Source organism: Lepisosteus platostomus, chromosome 5 (assembly GCF_059453375.1).
Source record: "Lepisosteus platostomus isolate fLepPlt1 chromosome 5, fLepPlt1.hap1, whole genome shotgun sequence".
NCBI classification, from domain to species: domain Eukaryota; kingdom Metazoa; phylum Chordata; class Actinopteri; order Semionotiformes; family Lepisosteidae; genus Lepisosteus; species Lepisosteus platostomus.
Genome location: NC_142615.1, coordinates 37,537,031 through 37,556,910, shown reverse-complemented (window position 1 = coordinate 37,556,910; position 19,880 = coordinate 37,537,031). Strand labels below are relative to the sequence as shown.

The 19,880-nt window shown below is 48.0% G+C and overlaps 1 long non-coding RNA gene and 1 other non-coding gene across 2 annotated transcripts; both read right to left on the bottom strand.

Annotated features, from left to right (window-relative positions):
* Positions 1–4,159: 4,159 nt before the first annotated feature.
* trnal-caa (transfer RNA leucine (anticodon CAA)) lies at positions 4,160–4,272 on the bottom strand. Its single transcript has 2 exons — positions 4,235–4,272; positions 4,160–4,205 (listed from the first exon to the last, which is right to left on the bottom strand). It is a non-coding gene; the product is annotated as a tRNA-Leu (tRNA).
* Positions 4,273–17,907: 13,635 nt separating this feature from the next.
* On the bottom strand, positions 17,908–19,880 carry LOC148666148 (uncharacterized). The gene is made up of 4 exons (XR_015936613.1): positions 19,393–19,880; positions 18,867–18,914; positions 18,442–18,497; positions 17,908–18,050 (listed from the first exon to the last, which is right to left on the bottom strand). It is a non-coding gene; the product is annotated as an uncharacterized LOC148666148 (long non-coding RNA).

Below are 19,880 nucleotides of genomic sequence, written 5' to 3'. Positions count from 1 at the left end.
TATAGCAGAGAGTGAGAGGGACATCCAGCAGAGAGAGACACACACACCGGTTTCCATTGACAAAATAGTTTTTTTTCAATTCCTCTTGTCTAACAGGAATGTTTTGTTTGTGGACAGACTGTTAGACTAGAGGAAAAGAGCGCCTCCTTCTATGAAGCATTTCGTTGATCCGATCACGAATTCTTTTCCAGCCGCACGCAGTAAGGGTTGAGAATCTCTGATTCACCATGCTACTAATGGTTTCCCGGAGATTGCAAGGCAAGGCACTTTTGCCTCTGGACCCATCGAAATTAACAGACATAGTCCACCCCCAGTAAATTTAAAAAGTCACAAGATTTCGAAACACAAGGGCGGCGTAGCGGTCGGCTCTTGCTTTCCCGTCTATGCCGATGCACTGCAAGTACAACCCCCCCTCCATCTCCTGAGTGATGGGTAGCAGTTGGATATCTGGGAGAATTATTCGTCCCACTGGCGTCTGTGAATTCCGCTCTGTAAACAGTGCTTCCTGGGGGGAGATAGACGGCGGGGACAGCATCAACAGATTCCTGCGTGGTGGTGAACGGAGAGGCCGGGATGGAGTGTCCTGAGGCGGTGTGTGCTCTGCGGGGGGCAGAGCTTCCGCCAGGCATTGCAACCTGCGCGGCGGGGAGAGGCACTTTTCGGGAGACAGCTGCTCAACTGTTTGACTGCTGGAACATACTGTCTCCTTCCTCTGCATTTTCAGGAGTGTCTCTAGCCTCCCAATCCTCCCCAGTAATGCATCGTACTGCTCCCGCTGCTGCCGAAATGTCTCCACACAGGTGCTGCTTCTACAGGTTGGCACCCTGGCCAGTGGCCGAGAGCAGAGACCCACGGCCTGTGGCAAAATAACATAATTCATGTAAGAAATAAAGTCACACAGTAGTATTCATCAGTCGCGGAACAGACATCAAAATAAACTTTTCTTTTTTTCCGTCTTACCGCTTTCTTTTATACTGTCCTGGTGGTAGATTTCGAAGATCGTTTCGCCCGTGCAGTGTTTTCTTGAAGAACAGGCTACGAAGAAATAATTATAATTGAATTTAAAATTAAAAACGGCAATAATACCTTGTAATATGCGCTGTAATCGTGTATTTCAGATGAAGTCTGCTGTATTTGCTTACCCTTCGCTCTTTGGAAGCTGGGGCAGCAGAAGCACCCCGTCTCTTCCCGTAAAAGGTCTTGGTCTCCATACTGTACTGTGGTCGCTGTAGTGCAGGTTTGCAGTTTTTTTTGTGATGGGAGCTCACCCAATCCCTTTGTGTATTTATGTTATATTCACATGTACGGCTAGAATGTTCATTGTCTTCCAATGAAAGGCGGGTGCCTCTTGCCGAAGTCTGGAGACATTAGAGGCTTGCCACACCCGGACTGTTAAACCAACGCATTAGCACGTCAAAGCCCATTGAGGAGCCGGGCGCAATAATTGTTTTGTCCCTTGATTTACTGATCTGCATTAATTATGGAAATCGAGTTCCTGCTCTTTGCAGACGACCTGGTCCCGCTGTCGCCCACAGAACAGAGGCTGCACCAGAACCTGGCGCTGCTGGAGCAGCACTGTCAGACCTGGGCGCCGACAGTCAATCTGGACAAGACCAGAGTTATGGTTTTCCAGAAAAAAAGCCAGACCTCAGGGAAACAGGTACAAATTCACACTTAACAACACATTAACACCAAACAATGTTTGTATTATATTCCCTATTAATCAAACTCTACTCTACACAGAGAGGGGCTTGTCCCCTCCACCCGCCCCTCTCTGTGTACAGTAGAGCCTCCTGTCCAGCCAGCACATGTCCACAGACACTCACAACAGCGACATATCATAAAACGTTTGCACATATAGTTAAATTATTAGTTGTTTTTCAGGAAGTTAAAAAAAACACTTGAAATACTGACCACGACTTTAGAAGCATAAATTACCTTACACTCAATTTAAACACAAGCTTTTTAGCCCTCTAAGCTGGTTCATACAGAAATGTAGAGAACCAGGATCAGAACACACAGCTTCATTAGCGAATACATATGCAGGACAACTGGAGAAGACGTTTTACAGTGGATGGATTTTTAGAAACATCCCATCAGTGACATCACTGAAGTCAACTCCTAGGTAACTGTCGTGTGGATAGTTTCACAAGAATCAGACAAAGGTTTAAGCATCGCTTGTTCTAGATAAAACTGCAAATAAAAAAAAACAACAACCCATAACGTACTTCTTTGCGGCTCTGTTTGCCAAAATCATATATTCACAACGTGAAATTAGAAAATAATATTACGTAACCAAAATCCGCAATATGGAAACAGAACCTGTGTAATTGTTGACAGATGATGTACTCGTAACATTTTTACAAGACGAACTACAACATTTAAAAAATGACTTGTATGTACTTGATATCTCTAATCAATCCACGGCGATATAGTTAAAGCAGAGTCCCCGCACAAAACGAAACTAAAACGCCCTGGGCATACCGTTGCGCGCTTCTTATCAGTTGCTCAAAAGTAATTTGACCGTATGAAATGCATAATATAAACCTAGAAACATATAAGTGAGCAGTATTTACGTAGTATCGGTGTCAAGACATACCTCTCAAATACTGTAAATCAAGTTAAAAATATCTCAAGACCGATTCTGGTCATAATGAAACCATGTTTCATGTATGAAGTACCGAGACCAGCCATATACTGTATGTTTATGTTCCAAAATTAATATCGTTTATGGCCTTCACACGCCTTACAGTATGCTCCTATTCTTTTTATGCTCAGCTATTAAGATTTCCCTTCAGTGGTAAAATTCCATATAAATATTCAATACTACAACGGGCACAGTAAAGACGTTTACAGTAAATCTTTCTACGACAGACCAACGGACCACGAGTGCCCCTGTCGGTCAACCAATCACATACCGCGGTACCCCGCGTCATCTTGCGTCATCTTGCGCCAAAATGCGTGACGCCGTAGCCAATTACCTCCAGTACGTGTCTGTACCGGGCACTTTGAATGGCTGCATCTGTATAAATTGAATTGTTCTATTTTTCAGGCTTGCATAGTCTTATTCATATTTCAGTTAAACCTTTTCTTCTGTAGTAATTTCATTTGATATTAAAATTAGTCCTGACTTAAGAATTTTGTAATAAGTTTCAGTTTCAGTTTAATCGTGCCCAGAAGCTACCAAAACTGGTAATGTTCACATAATGTGTAATGCAAAAGCAGCAGTTGGGGTGGGAAACAAAAGGCATTTCTTGGTATGAATCCTAAAACTTCATAGATGGCGTTCTAGGACTTCTCGCTTCAGATAAAGCTATCAATACATCACAGATTTCTACTCAATCAATATCAGCAGTGTTATCACTACCGAACGCTAAATATAGATCCTGGCAATACTTCATGAGTTGTTCGTTAGAAAATTGTTTATGGTTTTTTTTAAACATATTTTCAATACCAGACAAAAAGTCGAAAGTTTCAATTTCATGCATCTGATGAAATCTCTCTTCGATGGAAGTTATAAGTACAGTACATCCAAAATACTGCGGAATCAATCAAATTTACATGTTTCTTGTGGATCCAGAAGATCATTTTGAGAATCAAAACATGCCTGTCTTTTCTTTTTTCGAGGACAAAGGAGTAGCAGCAGGAGTAGCAGTAATGGCAAGAACGTGTTTAGAGTTCAGCACTTCTCATTTCTAATGCAGAGCCATCGACTCGGAAAGCACCGCCCGCGATAAAAGAAATTGCAGAATTGGTCTGTTCATGCTGCCTACACGCTTTGAATTGCTGGCATTTTCTGCAAGCGTTCCTTTTTGAGGGTTCATGAAATTCCTCACATTTGAGCCAACACTAAAATATTTCATTCGGGGTCGCCTAATTCATAATGCAAACCGAATCTACAGGGGAATGCTGTGGCACATGAAGCCGTTTGTTAGTCTGTTGTGAGGGGTGGAATGGAAATCGAGTTGGTGAATAGAAAATGAAACAGGAGTCACTTCTTGAGCTACGAATTCCAAAAAGTATGAAAACCTGTGCATTTTAACAGTGCAGAATACTCACAAATTGCACTGAGTTGCTTGCTTTCTTCTGCTGCTTTTATATTTCAGTCATTCACTGTCAGCTAGCACTGGAACAATTCAAGAGAGGTAAAAACAGAAGCTGTCAGGAGTGGGATTTGAACCCATGCCTCCATTTGGAGACCAGACCACCCAAGCCAGCTGGAAAGACACATGTCCTTGAGTCTGGCGCCTTAGACCACTCGGCCACCCTGACAAGCAAGAGCAAGTGGTGTGCTGAATGCACCAGTAGTTGATTAAACTGAGTTTCTTCCCTGAAATGATTTGCTTGCGAAGAGCCAAGTTGCCTTGAATGGATCTTGGAAATCAAATATACGGATGGATTGTTATTCGGTTGTGAGTTTTGAGGGGCGTATTATAATTGAGTTGGTGAAAAGGCGCTTTTTGTTAGTCTGTCGGGAGGCTGCACAAGGTGTTTAGAGGGAGAACTTCTAAAAGGCAGGCTCCATAGGTAATGATCACATTTTCTTGCATGCTAATCGAAAGAAATATTAAGAAACTTTCCCGATACCAGTTTTTTACAAAAGTAAAGGCACACGGCACATGTGTGCCACATCACTTCCGAGTTTAGTGACAACTACCTCAGAGATTGTAAGCTGGGTAGTTTCAGATAACATCACTTTTTTTTATCAAAGGTTCAAGCAAACCCGAATACTTTTGCAAGAGACATTTCAGAATCCCAGTCCAATCCAGTACGATTGCTGGATCCTTCGAATTCGACTGAACTATAGCACAGATCTGCAGTCCACCATTAGAATACTGTGGGTGTGTTGTATAAGCCATACCGCCCAAAATAGTTCTAAAACAGGAGATGCATCCTCATTTAGGAATGTGGTATAAAGTGAAATGGTCTGGGAAGAGTCCTACGTTTCAACAGTTCAAAATAGATGTAATGGGGTATTTACGGACTCTTTCGAAATGTAAGAACAACCTGTGCGGACCTTATCTTTATTTACGTCGTGTAAACGTTTTTCATAAAGTGTAATTGTATTATAGCATGTGCCACTGACGATTTTCTTGATACGTTATATGTGCTCTTGTTTGTATTGTATGTAGTTTTGTTGTTCAAATAAAACGTAAAAGACACAACTTTCCGGATGCGGCTGCTGTAAAAATAAAATGACATCAAGGGCGCTGTACGCAGAGGTGTGAAGCCTGTTTCATAGAAGAACTATATCCAGAGGTGTTAAAGAAGTCTAGATCTCACTAGAAAGTGCTGGATTAAGGCTCCAGCCCCTTCAGGGGCTTGGGTTTGAATCTCACCTTGTTAGGTGCTTCTGTTGAGACCCCTTCCAACTGACTTCAAACGAAAGGGAGGGAGCTGCTTTTTGGCAGTCTCTCGAGAAACTAAGCAAAGTGTTTAAAGATACTTTGTCAGCTTGACATCAAGGCAGAAAACAAAAACTTTCTTGCGTCCACTCAAACCAAATGCGGTTTGCCACCTTTTGCGTTATGCAGGGAATGACGTCTGCCGATCACTTTTGAGTCAATGCAAATCGTAGTGTGCCCTCCATTTTAATGTTGGTTGTGCTAGCGTGCTGCTTCTGTCTGTGAAACTTTATGCAATCAAGGCATTTAATGTTTTTTTTAATAATTGGAAAAAAAATGTACTATTTTTTTTCTTAAATATTGATGGTTTAAAAACTTATTTAATGTGAAACAGGCATTGTGATTGTAAAACGGTCAAAATGTTAGTGAAGAAATCAGTAATGTGAGGAAAGGTGAATTGTGGGAGCCTCTTGACTCCCTGTGTTGTGTTTCTCTCTCATTCTACTTGGAGTGGTGCCGTCGCTTCTGGATAGTCTGTCTTGGGTCATTCCGGACAAGTCACGTATAACTGTGCTTCACCACAAGAAGAGACACCTCACTTGCGAGGATCCCAACAGTATATTTCCCCTTTCAGAGCCCATGGGAGTGAATTTCATACACAATTAAAAAAGCCTAATTTTATTTAGAGGCTTAAGACACTTTTTTAATTAAAAAAGTGACCTGAAACGCCTTAGCTTTCAGGTTTGCTAGAACCTGTAATAATAAAGTGGTCTCAAACTTTCATTGTCTGATGTAGCTGTCTCTAAAGTTGGACATGATGTTTTGGAGATGCTGAGATATTGAGAAGAACTCAACTACATGGTGAGAATTCTAGGTTCAGCACCAGCAGATGGTGAAAAACTCTTAGCTGACCCCAACCTAATTTGAACATGCAACTTTCTGAGCTAGAATCAACTACACTACCACTGTGCCCCACCCTATAGTCTTCTTTAGCTCCCCAAAGGAGAAAAATCAGTGTCCCAAAAAAAGTGCTTCCCGAAATGTCTTTAACAGTGTAGCGGCGAGGCTTAATAATAAGGCAGAATTAAGTGTTCTGAGCCTTCCCAAATGAGGCCCCATTTCTCTGTTCATCTCTGTGGTGCAGCCACAGAGAAACCATTCATGCAAGATGTTTTCTTTTGATAAGGACAGCTCCCAAAGGGGGATGCACTTAGCTAAGCCTGGCTATCATGATCAATGGTCATCCATTGGCGCCTATCTGTCTAGGGAGTGCCAGTTGGACGTCTGGACTGCATTACTAAGTGTCAGGACTAAGTGACTCATATCTCACCTTGATCAACCAATCAGGGACTGGTAGGGCCGATTCAGATTCAGATTCAGATTCAACAATTCTAAAGGGAATTCAAAGGAGAATTCCAGGGCAGGACGGCCCAGGAGCAGAAGGCTCCCAAGGGCAGGACATTCTCGCAGCGCGCCTCCTGACCATCCTGAGACTCAGCCCGGACAACCACGGAACGGCCAGTGTGTCCGGGTGCCAGAACTTTCCTTTGTTCTAAGAGTCTAGAGTGGAGGTTGCCAGAGAGTAACCAGCAGCAGGCCTCGTGAACAGGTCGGAACTGTGGACAGCTGAATCACTATTCAGAACTAGCTCTTCATCAGGAACGAACCGGTCCTCTTCCTGACTTGCTGGGACCCACAGTCATCTTTTCTCCTGCGCACAAACTTTGCTAGTTAAAGCCAACAGTGAGCATCAGCAGCGCACCGTCGCAAGCCGCACAGCACAGCCTGGCACGGAGCCAGAGAGCGCGGATTGGACAGCAACAGCCTGCAACTGTTTCTTTGTGCCCGCAGGAGATCTGAATCCCCAGAGATTAGATGAGTATTCAACTTCAATGCATTACAGCTCGAGAATTCAATTGTTATCCCAACCAGTTGATATCAATTTAATTCCTAAGAGTTATGTACTTGTTTGAGTATCTAATGTAGAAGTTGTAACCAAGTTCACTTTACGAAACGGTCTTAATGAATGATATACTGAACGTATGTCCTCTTGATATATGTAACTCTTTGTAACTGACCGAATATACCTTTTGTATTCTGATAACCCTCTCGATAAGATCTGTTAGGTTTATATGCATATTCTACGTATTAATAAATGTATCCTCGTGTATTAGTACCTGTGTGTGAGCGTTTTTTGAGTTATGTCGCATGGTTGGATTCTAAAGCCATCAAAAGAATCAACTTTGTGATTTACTGCTACAATTAATAATTGTCTCAGTAAATGCCCAAACCCTACAGAACTGGTGCCTTCAGAGAGCCACTATGATTACATATTTGGCGTCCTTGAACCAGTTTTCCCTACATTATTTGGCGTCCCTGGCACGGGCGTGGCAAGACTGAAATGAGTCAACCAAGCGGAATAATTCAATAAAAAACGCCGCGGGTTTCATACACGACAATACAGTGTGCTGAAAGCCGAAAGAAAAAGTTCCCCTTGCTCTTTAAGCAGTGCTTGATTGTCTTGTGATCTTTTGCAATCTACCGGGTTGATTGCATACTTGATCTTGTGGTTTTCTGTGGTAAAACTGTGATTTCGTACTTAAAAGTAATACTCTTTAAGTTAACGATGGTTGCTAAAAGGTCTGAATTCGAGTCGCTATTAAGCACTCTCTCTAGCAGCGACAGGTCTGACCACGATCTCTTCCATATCTCCGTCAGTGGAGAAGCTAGTAGAATAAATCTCCATTCTCTGAGAGAGCTAGCGAAGGACATAGAGAGATTTGACCCCGCAGTGTCAGAGAATATCGAGAGTTATATTCAAGACCTCAGGTATACCCTGCAGTACCTGCCAAACGCCACAGAACAGGAGAAAGTGTTTCTGGTCAGGAAAACTACCAGCAGAGCTGTACATGAGTGGATGGCTAGGCAGATGAAAGAAGTCTGTAATGATTTAGAGGAGCTGTGTCAAGCACTTATCGAAGAATACAGTGCGTTTATTGACCCGACTGCTGCGATAGCCGCCGCTCTTAACATTAAGCACGAGAGAGCAGAGTCCCCTCGCGAATATTACGAGAGACTTAGACGAACTTATTTTGCAGGGCGAAATGATGAGGGTTGCGAAGAGAACACACATTTCAAGGGTTTATTCATTGCGAATCTCCACCCGTCAGTCAGAAAGATGATCTTAATGCATACAGATGCACAGACCATGAAAATGACTGATATTAAGAGATTCGTGCAGAAAGCCTGGGAGTATGATGACCAAAAGCGCTCTGAGCAAAAAGCTGTTAAAGCGTCTGTGTTCGCCGTCAGAGCCAGGAGGGTTAACTCCCCCCTGCTCGAAGGAGCACAGGCTCCTGAGCTGGCTAAGCCCCGTTCCAAAGCACTCACACGGGACCGCACCCAGCGTCCTAAGTGCCATGAGAACACCGGGGGAGGGAAAGGGCTAGAAAAGGCTGAACAAAAGGATTCAGTAGCCGCCCGCCTGGCCAGGCTTGAACAAGCTTTATTAGGACAGGGACAACCGCTCCCCAAGGCTGCCGGAAGCATGAATGAGCTGATACTCTTCACTGGAGGAGGCGGAGACCCGCCCCCTCTCCCTCCCTCAGTCTATCTGATTGAGCGGAAGGGTTCCCGCCTGGATGAATTCAGCCACTCCCAAGTGAGTGCTGACTCCACCCCTGAAGTCACAGAGCAGGCAGTAAAACACAGAGGAAAACAAGAAGCTTTTACCTCAAGGCTGCCATGGGAGATGTCTTACCCAGTGAGACACTGATTGACACTGAGGTTGAAAGGTGTTTGATGTCACACGGCAAGCTCAAACGGGTAGAAAAAGAAAAGGGCATGCGACTCAGAGAGGAACCTTTGGTGGATCACCAGAGAGGCAAGGTGTGGAAACAGGTCAAGGCTCCTAAGCCTTCTGTACAGAAGGAAAGGGGGGCCAAGAGGCAGACTGTGCTCACAAAGTGCCCACCGAACACAGAAGCCTATGCGGAGATTCCTTCTGTTCCCTCTGGACAAGAAATAAAAATATTTTCTTGTTCCCCGGATATACAGGGAAGTCGTGTCCCGGCTGAGGTCACAACAGCCTCCCTGCCACAGGAGCGGTGCTCCAAGCAGCCGGCTGATCCACCAGGTAAAGCACACACCTTTTACGTCCCTAAAGAGGAGCAGATCTCCCCACCTGGCGATGAAAAGGAGCTTTCCCTGTGCACCCTGGCACCCAAGAGGGGTCAGGACCACCACCCTGCAGTGGTGGAAGGGATCCAGATGGCAGGAGAGCAGGTTGGTGATGAAGCCCTCACCCTTAGCCCTGACAGGTCCTCTATTAGTGAGGATCTGCTTGAGCAGCTGTTGCAGGGCCACCGCCAGGTGCCCCTGGTGCAACATTCACAGGTTAGACAGGAGGTCCAGCTGGACGCTGAGACTACTGCGCTGTGGACACACCTGATCCCAGATGCCGATTCCCTCTGCTGTGACCCAGGGAACCTGCAGTCAGGTAATATTATTTCTCACAACTACCAGGTAGTGAGTGAGACTGACCTGATTGTTCCTGCCTCAACGGCAGGGTTGCCAACACACCCAGTCCCCCAGAAGGGACAGGGAATGAAAGCCGAGACGGTTTTCTTACAGCCACCAGCTCAGTTTGTCAGTCTGAGTCTGACCAACAGTGGTTCAGCCAGACTGGAGCTGGATGGTCAAGCCACCCGCCTGCCAGTGCAGGACATCGCAAAGAGGGGTGTCAGAATCCCCGCCTGCACTGACATGGGCCTGGTGAATGATAGTGAGTTCAAAGACAGTGAACTAGCTATCCCAGTGCTGGGGCAGCTCCCTGAATCCCTAGGGAGGGAAGGGGGGAGCGAGCAGGTGTCCTACACCTACCCCCAGCGAACGATAGAAGGATTCCTCAATCGTGAAGTGTGCAGGGTGGACCTGAACAGTGAGAATAGGGTAACAATCCCAGATCACTCAGGTGCTCCAGATGACCACTCAGCCGAGGGTCAGGCATGCTCCACCGCTGCACCGCCCCCTGCAGGGTTCCTAGAGCACAGGCATGAACAAATCGAAAAAGCAGATGCCCTGGAAACGGATGAGCAGCATCAGCCGCTGCGTCAGATCTCCCCAGATTTCCAGGATGTTGGTGCCCAAGATGCCACAGGGCATACTGAGAAAGACACCATGTACATGCTGTGCCAGCTTAGAAAGGCAACAGTCACTCAGAAGGAGATGATTGGGATCAGCCACCCGAAAAGACTTTTGGGAGGACTGATTGCTGCCACCACTGTTGTGCATTTGCTATTTCTGGTAGGTTTGTGTGCTACTGGCACTCTCACCCTGACTGCCCCAAGAAGGCAGGGGTCAGAGATGCCAGAGGGTAGTGACAGACTGTATCGACAGCAGCGAAAGTTGGAAAGCTTAGGGAAAACCCTACAGGCAATTTCCTATGCAACAGGGTTAAATCTTATTCCCCAATCAGTGGACATGATTGTTGGTGTTATACAGTGGGTTTATGCTTGTGTGCAACAGGCCAGAATGTTGACACAAGACCTGTTAAGGGAGTTTAGTGCCACTGTAGCCAGTCTAACCACGGCACAAATCCCAACCCACTTGATTCCACTCTTCTCAGTAGAGGAGTATGTGACATTAACCCCATCGCTCATAGCTCACCCAGAAGGCAATCCAAGATTGAATTCGGTTCCAAATCTTGAGATGGGTATGGCTACCAAAGCTATCCATTGGCTGTGTCTAAACGATTCACCAATGAAGGGTGTAAAGCTACTAACGAGCAGAGGGAGGTTAATGAACCCCATGAAGAGCAGGTGGGAAGTAAATGGCTGGTCAGCACACCACATTTAACAGACACTGTGACTTGTGACAGGTATGATACAGCTACCACAATGCAGCTACCTAACCAATAGTTTTCCCGAGGAGGCCATAGTACAGCATGGTAACTTAACACTGTACGGTCTGGAACCAGACAATATAAGACCAAACTTGAGGCCGTGGATGCCTTCAGGTGCCACACTATTGAATTGGATAGAAATCCAAGAAACAGTATGCCCTGAAGAGGTAAAGGTTTAGTTTGCTTTAATGGAACAAACCTCCAAACCACCCTAGCAGATACCCAACACAGGTGTTGTGGTTTATCGGGGGCTGGGAACAGGAACTGTTGTTATTGTAACACTACTGCCAGGTAGCTGGATCATGACTGACAGTGTACTCTGAATGCTGTACTCTCACATCAAGATGTACTCTGGGTAGCATGAATGAGTCAAAGGTAGCATGTCAAAAGAAAGGAAGTGACTTCTCCCCAAATATCTACCACAGAGGTATCAGATATTGACAGTGAACTTCCTGATGTGTAATTCCTAGACTTAGATAATGTCTCCTACCGTGTTTATACATACTCCAGATGTTATTCATCCTGTTTGTATCCAATGCTGGTTCTGGTATGAATTCTCGAGGAGTAATGTAGACATTTAAGATTAATGTTCTAATGGCAAGGGACATCACTTAACTCTGTTTTGTTTTGAAGGCAACAACGCCTCAGGACCTCGTGACCTTCAAAAAGGGGGGATATGTAGCGGCGAGGCTTAATAATAAGGCAGAATTAAGTGTTCTGAGCCTTCCCAAATGAGGCCCCATTTCTCTGTTCATCTCTGTGGTGCAGCCACAGAGAAACTATTCATGCAAGATGTTTTCTTTTGATAAGGACAGCTCCCAAAGGGGGATGCACTTAGCTAAGCCTGGCTATCATGATCAATGGTCATCCATTGGCGCCTATCTGTCTAGGGAGTGCCAGTTGGACATCTGGACTGCATTACTAAGTGTCAGGAGTGACTCATATCTCACCTTGATCAACCAATCAGGGACTGGTAGGGCCGAGTAACCCACGTGGGACTCTGATGCCCATGGAACTTTCATCCAATCAATGAGCTGAAGTTCCTCCAGGTAAAAACAGGCAACACAGAGATTCGACAAGATTGAGATTCAGATTCAGATTCAGATTCAACAATTCTAAAGGGAATTCAAAGGAGAATTCCAGGGCAGGACGGCCCAGGAGCAGAAGGCTCCCAAGGGCAGGACATTCTCGCAGCGCGCCTCCTGACCATCCTGAGACTCAGCCCGGACAACCACGGAACGGCCAGTGTGTCCGAGTGCCAGAACTTTCCTTTGTTCTAAGAGTCTAGAGTGGAGGTTGCCAGAGAGTAACCAGCAGCAGGCCTCGTGAACAGGTCGGAACTGTGGACAGCTGAATCACTATTCAGAACTAGCTCTTCATCAGGAACGAACCGGTCCTCTTCCTGACTTGCTGGGACCCACAGTCATCTTTTCTCCTGTGCACAAACTTTGCTAGTTAAAGCGGACAGTGAGCATCAGCAGCGCACCGTCGCAAGCCGCACAGCACAGCCTGGCACGGAGCCAGAGAGCGCGGATTGGACAGCAACAGCCTGCAACTGTTTCTTTGTGCCCGCAGGAGATCTGAATCCCCAAAGATTGGATGAGTATTCAACTTCAATGCATTACAGCTCGAGAATTCAATTGTTATCCCAACCAGTTGATATCAATTTAATTCCTAAGAGTTATGTACTTGTTTGAGTATCTAATGTAGAAGTTGTAACCAAGTTCACTTTACGAAACGGTCTTAATGAATGATATACTGAACGTATGTCCTCTTGATATGTGTAACTCTTTGTAACTGATTGAATATATATCTTTTGTATTCTGATAACCCTCTCGATAAGATCTGTTAGATTTACATGCATATTTTATGTATTAATAAATGTATCCTCGTGTATTAGTACCTGTGTGTGCGCGTTGTTTGAGTTATGTCGCATGGTTGGATTCTAAAGCCATCAAAAGAATCAACTTTGTGATTTACTGCTACAATTAATAATTGTCTCAGTAAATGCCCAAACCCTACAGAACTGGTGCCTTCAGAGAGCCCCTATGATTACATATTCAGCTCCCTGAACCGGCTTAATCTACAGGGGTCAGTGTTGGGAGCTGTAGGGTATCGGGAGTTTAGGGGTCAGTGTGGGGAGCTGTAGGGTATCGGGAGTTTAGGGGTCAGTGGGGGGAGCTGTAGGGTATCGGGAGTTTAGGGGTCAGTGTGGGGAGCTGTAGGGTATCGGGAGTTTAGGGGTCAGTGTGGGGAGCTGTAGGGTATCGGGAGTTTAGGGGTCAGTGGGGGGAGCTGTAGGGTAGATGTGGGGCACCGGGCCCACCACAGGGCGGCCGGTCCAGTTTCGCGGAAGGCGACCGGGTCAGACTTACGGAAAAGCACCGGGACTTGGGCCGGGACCTCTCCCGCTGCCAGTCCGGGTTCGGCCTGACCGGTGTGACCTGTGAAAACGCCAAACAGCCCATCTCCGAGACAGCTCTAACCAAATAGCCAAGCCCAGTCGTGTCGAGACTAGGGGCCTTGGGCAGTCTCTACAGTGTGTCCAGTGAGACTGTGGACAGGTGAGTGTGTCCAGTGTGTCCAGTGAGAGTCTGGACAGGTGAGTGTGTACAGTGTGTCCAGTGAGAGTCTGGACAGGTGAGTCTCTACAGTGTGTCCAGTAAGAGTCCGGACAGGTGAGTGTGTACAGTGTGTCCAGTGAGAGTCTGGACAGGTGAGTCTCTACAGTGTGTTTAGTGAGAGTGTGGACAGGTGAGTGTGTACAGTGCGTCCAGTGAGAGTCTGGACAGGTGAGTCTCTACAGTGTGTCCAGTGAGAGTCTGGACAGGTGAGTCTGACCAGTGTGTCCAGTAAGAGTCTGGACAGGTGAGTCTGACCAGTGTGTCCAGTGAGAGTCTGGACAGGTGAGTGTGTACAGTGTGTCCAGTAAGAGTCCGGACAGGTGAGTGTATCCAGTGTGTCCAGTGAAAGTCTGGACAGGTGAGTGTGTCCAGTGTGTCCAGGAAGAGTCTGGACAGGTGAGTCTCTACAGTGGGTCCAGTAAGAGTCTGGACAGGTGAGTCTCTACAGTGTTGTCCAGTAAGAGTCTGGACAGGTGAGTGTGTACAGTGTGTCCAGTAAGAGTCCGGACAGGTGAGTGTATCCAGTGTGTCCAGTGAATGTCTGGACAGGTGAGTGTGTCCAGTGTGTCCAGGAAGAGTCTGGACAGGTGAGTGTGTACAGTGTGTCCAGTAAGAGTCTGGACAGGTGAGTGTGTACAGTCTGTCCAGTAAGAGTCTGGACAGGTGAGTCTCTACAGTGGGTCCAGGAAGAGTCTGGACAGGTGAGTCTCTACAGTGGGTCCAGGAAGAGTGTGGGACATCCAGAGGCAATCTGTGCTCTCAGAAGGCCATAATGGACCTGCAGCTTGGTATTTCTCGGACCCGCGACCCTGTCTCTTGAGCTGAGGCGTGTGCTCAGTCAAGATCACCACTGGAAGTGTCTCTCCTCGTCTGGAGGTGTTACCGTGAGACCTGGTCTGTCAAGCGCTTTGCGCTGCAATGTCTGTGAAAGGTGCTCTATCAGTGAAGTTTATTATTATTATTATTATAATACAGCGAGCGCTGCTGGGGGCGGAGAGGCCAGTCGGAGGAGGGCTGGACGCTGGACGCTGAACGGTGGGCGGCAGGGGTGGACTTACGACGCCTCGCCGGGCCCGGGTCCTGCTGCGACCGCGCACGGCCGTGCGGCATCTCTGTCGGTCCATCGTCCTGCCGAGACAAGCAGAGTCACAGAGGGGAGGGGAGGGGGCGGAGCCACACAGCTGGGCGGCTTGTTCCCCACCCCCGCCCCCCTCTGTGTACAGAAGAGCCTCCTGTCCTGACTGGAGGACCTCACCCAGCTGTGTCCTGAGAGAAGCCAGGGTATCAGCTTTGTTCCACACCCCCGCCACCCTCTGTGTACAGTAGAGCCTCCTGTCCTGACTGGAGGAGCTCACCCAGCTGTGTCTGGAGAAGAGCCAGGGTATCAGCTTTGTTCCACACCCCCGCCACCCTCTGTGTACAGTAGAGCCTCCTGTCCTGACTGGAGGAGCTCACCCAGCTGTGTCTGGAGAGAAGCCAGGGTATTGGCTTTGTTACACACCCCCGTCACTATTTGTGTAGAGATGCACCTCCTCTCAATATCTTTTTACAGCACAATCACACCCATAAGAGTGGAGTAACGGTAAAAAAAACAACTTATTTCTCCACTTATTTTGTTATTTCTCGCCAGCGGCGCTTTTGACTGACTTACCGATTTCACAGGGATATTGAAGAGCGATTCTGAAGCTGAAACTAACGATTGAAGTCGAAGTAACTTTATTGGAAGAAACACGTGTTTAGAAAGGACTATATAGTGCTTTCCTCCTCTTCTCTCCTCTGAGCTCATGGGGCTCCGGCGCCGCCCCCCGCTAGAATCCGCCGCTCTGTGACGTCAGGCGGCTCATTGTGACGCCTCCGTGACATCGCACCCAGCCGGGTGTCCCTGTACGACCCCGGTAGTCGCCACCTCGGACAGGCTGGGGAAACGGGTCCAGCTGTTTCCGGCCCAAGGGTTACAAAAGCTGCACTTGAATTTAAAGACAAAATCACGTCAAGGGTGCATTCAGCACCCCCACGTCCAACACGGGTTTCCGTGGGGTTTGGTTCAGTGAAATTAGGACCCCCCCCCGAACCCCAAATCAAAGAAAGACCAACCTCCACTCCCCTCTAGCGCCCAAGGGCGGAAATTTCGGGCCACGACACGTCCAAAAAACACGGGTACCCCCCCGTACTGCGGGGAAAAGAAACGCCATTTTCTTTTCCGAGCGCTGCGTGGGACCTCACGACCCCCCCCCCCCAAAAAAAAACGGGCTTCGCAGACGAGGAAAACCAGGCATGTCGACCTCTCTACAATACCACCCGGCTGTTTCTGTTTCAAACCGTGGGGAAAAAAATAAATACAATTTCGCCCCTCACCGACCGCCGCGCAAAAAAACACAACTTCACGCTACAGAAACGGCCAGTGTGAGGGGGGGCACGGGAAAAAAATAAAACCTGCGTGTTTTCGGCAGAGTAAGCTCAGCGGGGAAACTCCCTGAATCTCGGGGTTGCTTCTTGAACCCCGAAAACGACCTTTTTTCTCTCTCTCGTTTTCTTGGTGTCTGGGACGTTCACGAACTCCGCCGCGTCGGTGCGATTCCCAGCGGGACTTGAACATAACCCCCCCCCGTGGAGCCACAGCGCCCCCGTGTGGCCGAGAGGACCACCACCCGCAGGGCTGAGCTTTTACTGCCGTGTCCCGCTTTCACTCTGGCGATGAAGGAGGGAATCAAGGAGGAGAATTAATATTGTGATCCACCAGTCCATCACAGGACACACACACACCCTGGACAGGACAGCAGTCCTTCACAGGATATAAGTCCATTACAGTACACACACACACCCTGGAAAGGACAGCAGACCATCACAGGACACACACACACACTCACACACCCTGGACAGGACAGCAGTCCATCACAGGACACACACACACTCACACACCCTGGACAGGACACCAGCCCATCACAGGATGTTCAGTGCCTCTCTCTAATAAAGTAGAAACGTGACATTAAACTCCGTTCGAAACGGGAGAAATCACCAGGACACGATACACCTTGCTCCGGACGATGGGAGAAGACCTGTACCTTCACGAGTCCGGGTTGTGAAAACTTCTTCTGGCAGTTCAAAACGTTTCGAAGAGACTACAGCGCTACCCTGTTTTCCATTTCTATTGTGTATTATTATACAGTCATAAGTATCTGTCCTGATCACAGAGTCCCCCTCTCACTACCAGGACTGAAGCCCAGTGCAGCACGAATAATAATAATAATTAATAAGTCTGGACCCTCCACTCAGAGCTCTTCCCAGGTCAGGGGGATCCCCTCCAGCCCCCCCAGTGTGCAGCCCCCACCTGGATGATGCTCCAGTCCGCTCAGCACACAGCAGCTCTCAGTGGGGAGGAGAGCAGAGGGATGGAGCCAGTTCAGAGAGGGGGGTGATAAGGAGGCCATGATGGGTCAAGACCAGGGGGGGAATCAGGCCAGGACACTGGGGTAACACCCCTACTCTTCTCCAGAGACACCCCGGGATTGTTTATGAGCACAGAGAGTCAGGACCTCGGTTTGACGTCTCGTCCGAAGGACAGCGCCTGTTTACAGTCCAGTGTCCCCCGTCACTATACTGGGGCATCAGGACACAAAGACCACAGGGTGAGAGCGCCCCCTGCTGGCCCCACTCACACCACTCCCAGCAGCAACCTTGGGGGGGGGGGGGAGGGAAAAAACCAAAAGCTAAACAGATTTTTTTTTAAAACCTTTTTAATGATGCTTAACAAAAGAACAAAAATTACAATACAGATTACGTCCAGTCTGGGGACCCTCAGCTTAGGTCCAGTCCAGTCTAGGGCCCCTCAGCTCCGGTCCAGTCCAGTCCAGTCCAGATCTTAGCAGGCACAGAACCAGGAAAGGAACCTGGAAAGAATATTGTTATTGCAGGTGTGAGGGACATAGACACAGACGTCACCATGACATCAAACAGCAAGAGGAGACTCCTCCTTGAATCACAGACATGACCGGGCGGCACCCCCCTGTCTGCTCACCTGCCCCTCCTCTTACTCTTCTTGTCCTTCCCGGCAGCCTGCTCCTCTTCTCCCTCGCTCTTCCTCTCCTGAGCAACGGTCTCCGCCACTTCCATTGGCTCGTCCTGATCTTCTGTCTCCACCGACATGCAGCTCAGGGACTTCAAAAAGATGCACCAGCGCTTCTGAAGCAGAGACAGGAGAGTCACGTTAAGAGTCGGACTGGACACTCCAGGACATGAACACTGCACTGAGAGAGAGAGGGGTTCATACAGACACATGACTGGACACTCCAGTACATGAACACTGCACTGAGAGAGAGAGGGGTTCATACAGACACACTGACTGGACACTCCAGTACATGAACACTGCACTGAGAGAGAGAGGGGTTCATACAGACACACTGACTGGACACTCCAATACATGAACACTGCACTGAGAGAGAGAGGGGTTCATACAGACACGCTGACTGGACACTCCAGTACATGAACACTGCACTGAGAGAGAGAGGGGTTCATACAGACACACTGACTGGACACTGGACAGGAGTAAAGAGAGGATCAGAGCATTACCCACCTTCTTTTTCTTCTGTCTCACAGGAGGTGGTGATTGGACCTCCTCCAGCTGGAGTCCTTGGAGGGAGAGAGGGGGCAGGAGAGGGACAGCACAGGGAGAGAAAGAGAGAGACAGGTGAGTCAAGTGTCCCAAGAGCACAGAGACTCTGCTGAGATCACACTCGCAGTGAGTGAGCCTGGGTGTAGCCCACTAATACTGACCCACTGGACACCACAGGACAGAGAGGAGGAGGAGGAGAGAGACACACTGCCTGGACACCACAGGACAGAGAGGAGGAGGAGAGAGACACACTGAGGACAGAGAGGAGGAGGAGAGAGACACTGACAGACAGGGCTGAAAGAGAGAAACACTGAGACCCAGGGACAGACAAGACGGCCAAACTCCACCACAGACAGGACAGGAGGCAGGGTGGGACCAGCACTGACCTCCTTCCTCTCTCCTGCCAAAGGAGCTGTCTCCACCTCCTCTTCCTCCTGCAAGTCAAGAGACAGGCTGAGAGAGAGACGGGCTGGTGGGATATCGGCGAACAGAGCTGAAGGCAGAGAGCGGGGGAGACAGGCCCAGCTGGGACAACGCAGGACAGACAGAGAGACAGACAGAAAGGAAGGAGAGAGAGAGACAAAGATGAAGGCACAGAAAGACAGCAGGCAAAGAGAAAGATTGAGATTGAGGGACAAACAAACCGAGAGAGAGAGAGGAAGGAGAGAGAGAGACAGAGATCGAGGGACAGACAGACTGACAGACGGGGCTGAAAGAGAGAGACAGAGAGGCAGGGACAGACAGACAGCAGGACGAGAGAGAGACAGAGATCGAGGGACAATAATTTGGTTTCAAAATTTATTCTGAAAATATACAATCATTCTCTCCTGAAAAATATCGAGTTCAAATTATACATTATGTACAATATTATAATCAACATATGGCTAATCATCAAAAATAAAAAAACTGTACTGGGGGACACAGCTGGCTGTGCTGTTCTGGACAGAACACACTGAGGTCCAGTTTCCACCTCCTGCAGGATCAAACAGCACCCCCACTGGCTCTCCAGTGAACAGAGGGACAGACAGAGAGGCTTCAGGCTGCAGGGTGACAGTGTCTCTGTGAGCTGAAAGACAATCAGGACAGAGGATGATAGAAGAACACACTCTGTCAAGAATATAGAGCCCTCTAGTGACCCTACTGTAGACCTGCTCACCGCCCACAGTGACGATCACAGTGCTGATACTGCTTCCCTTAAGGTCCCTCACTGTGTAGTTGCCCTGATCAGCTGGAGTGAGGGAGCAGAGTGTCAGAGAGCTGTTCTGCACTGACACTCACTGTTCGTACCTGGGGCCAGGGAGCCCTGTGTTGCTCAGTAAGACTATACAAGACTGGACAGATCCTGCAGGATCAAACAGCACCTCCACTGGACCAGCAGTGTGGAGGGGGAGAGACAGAGA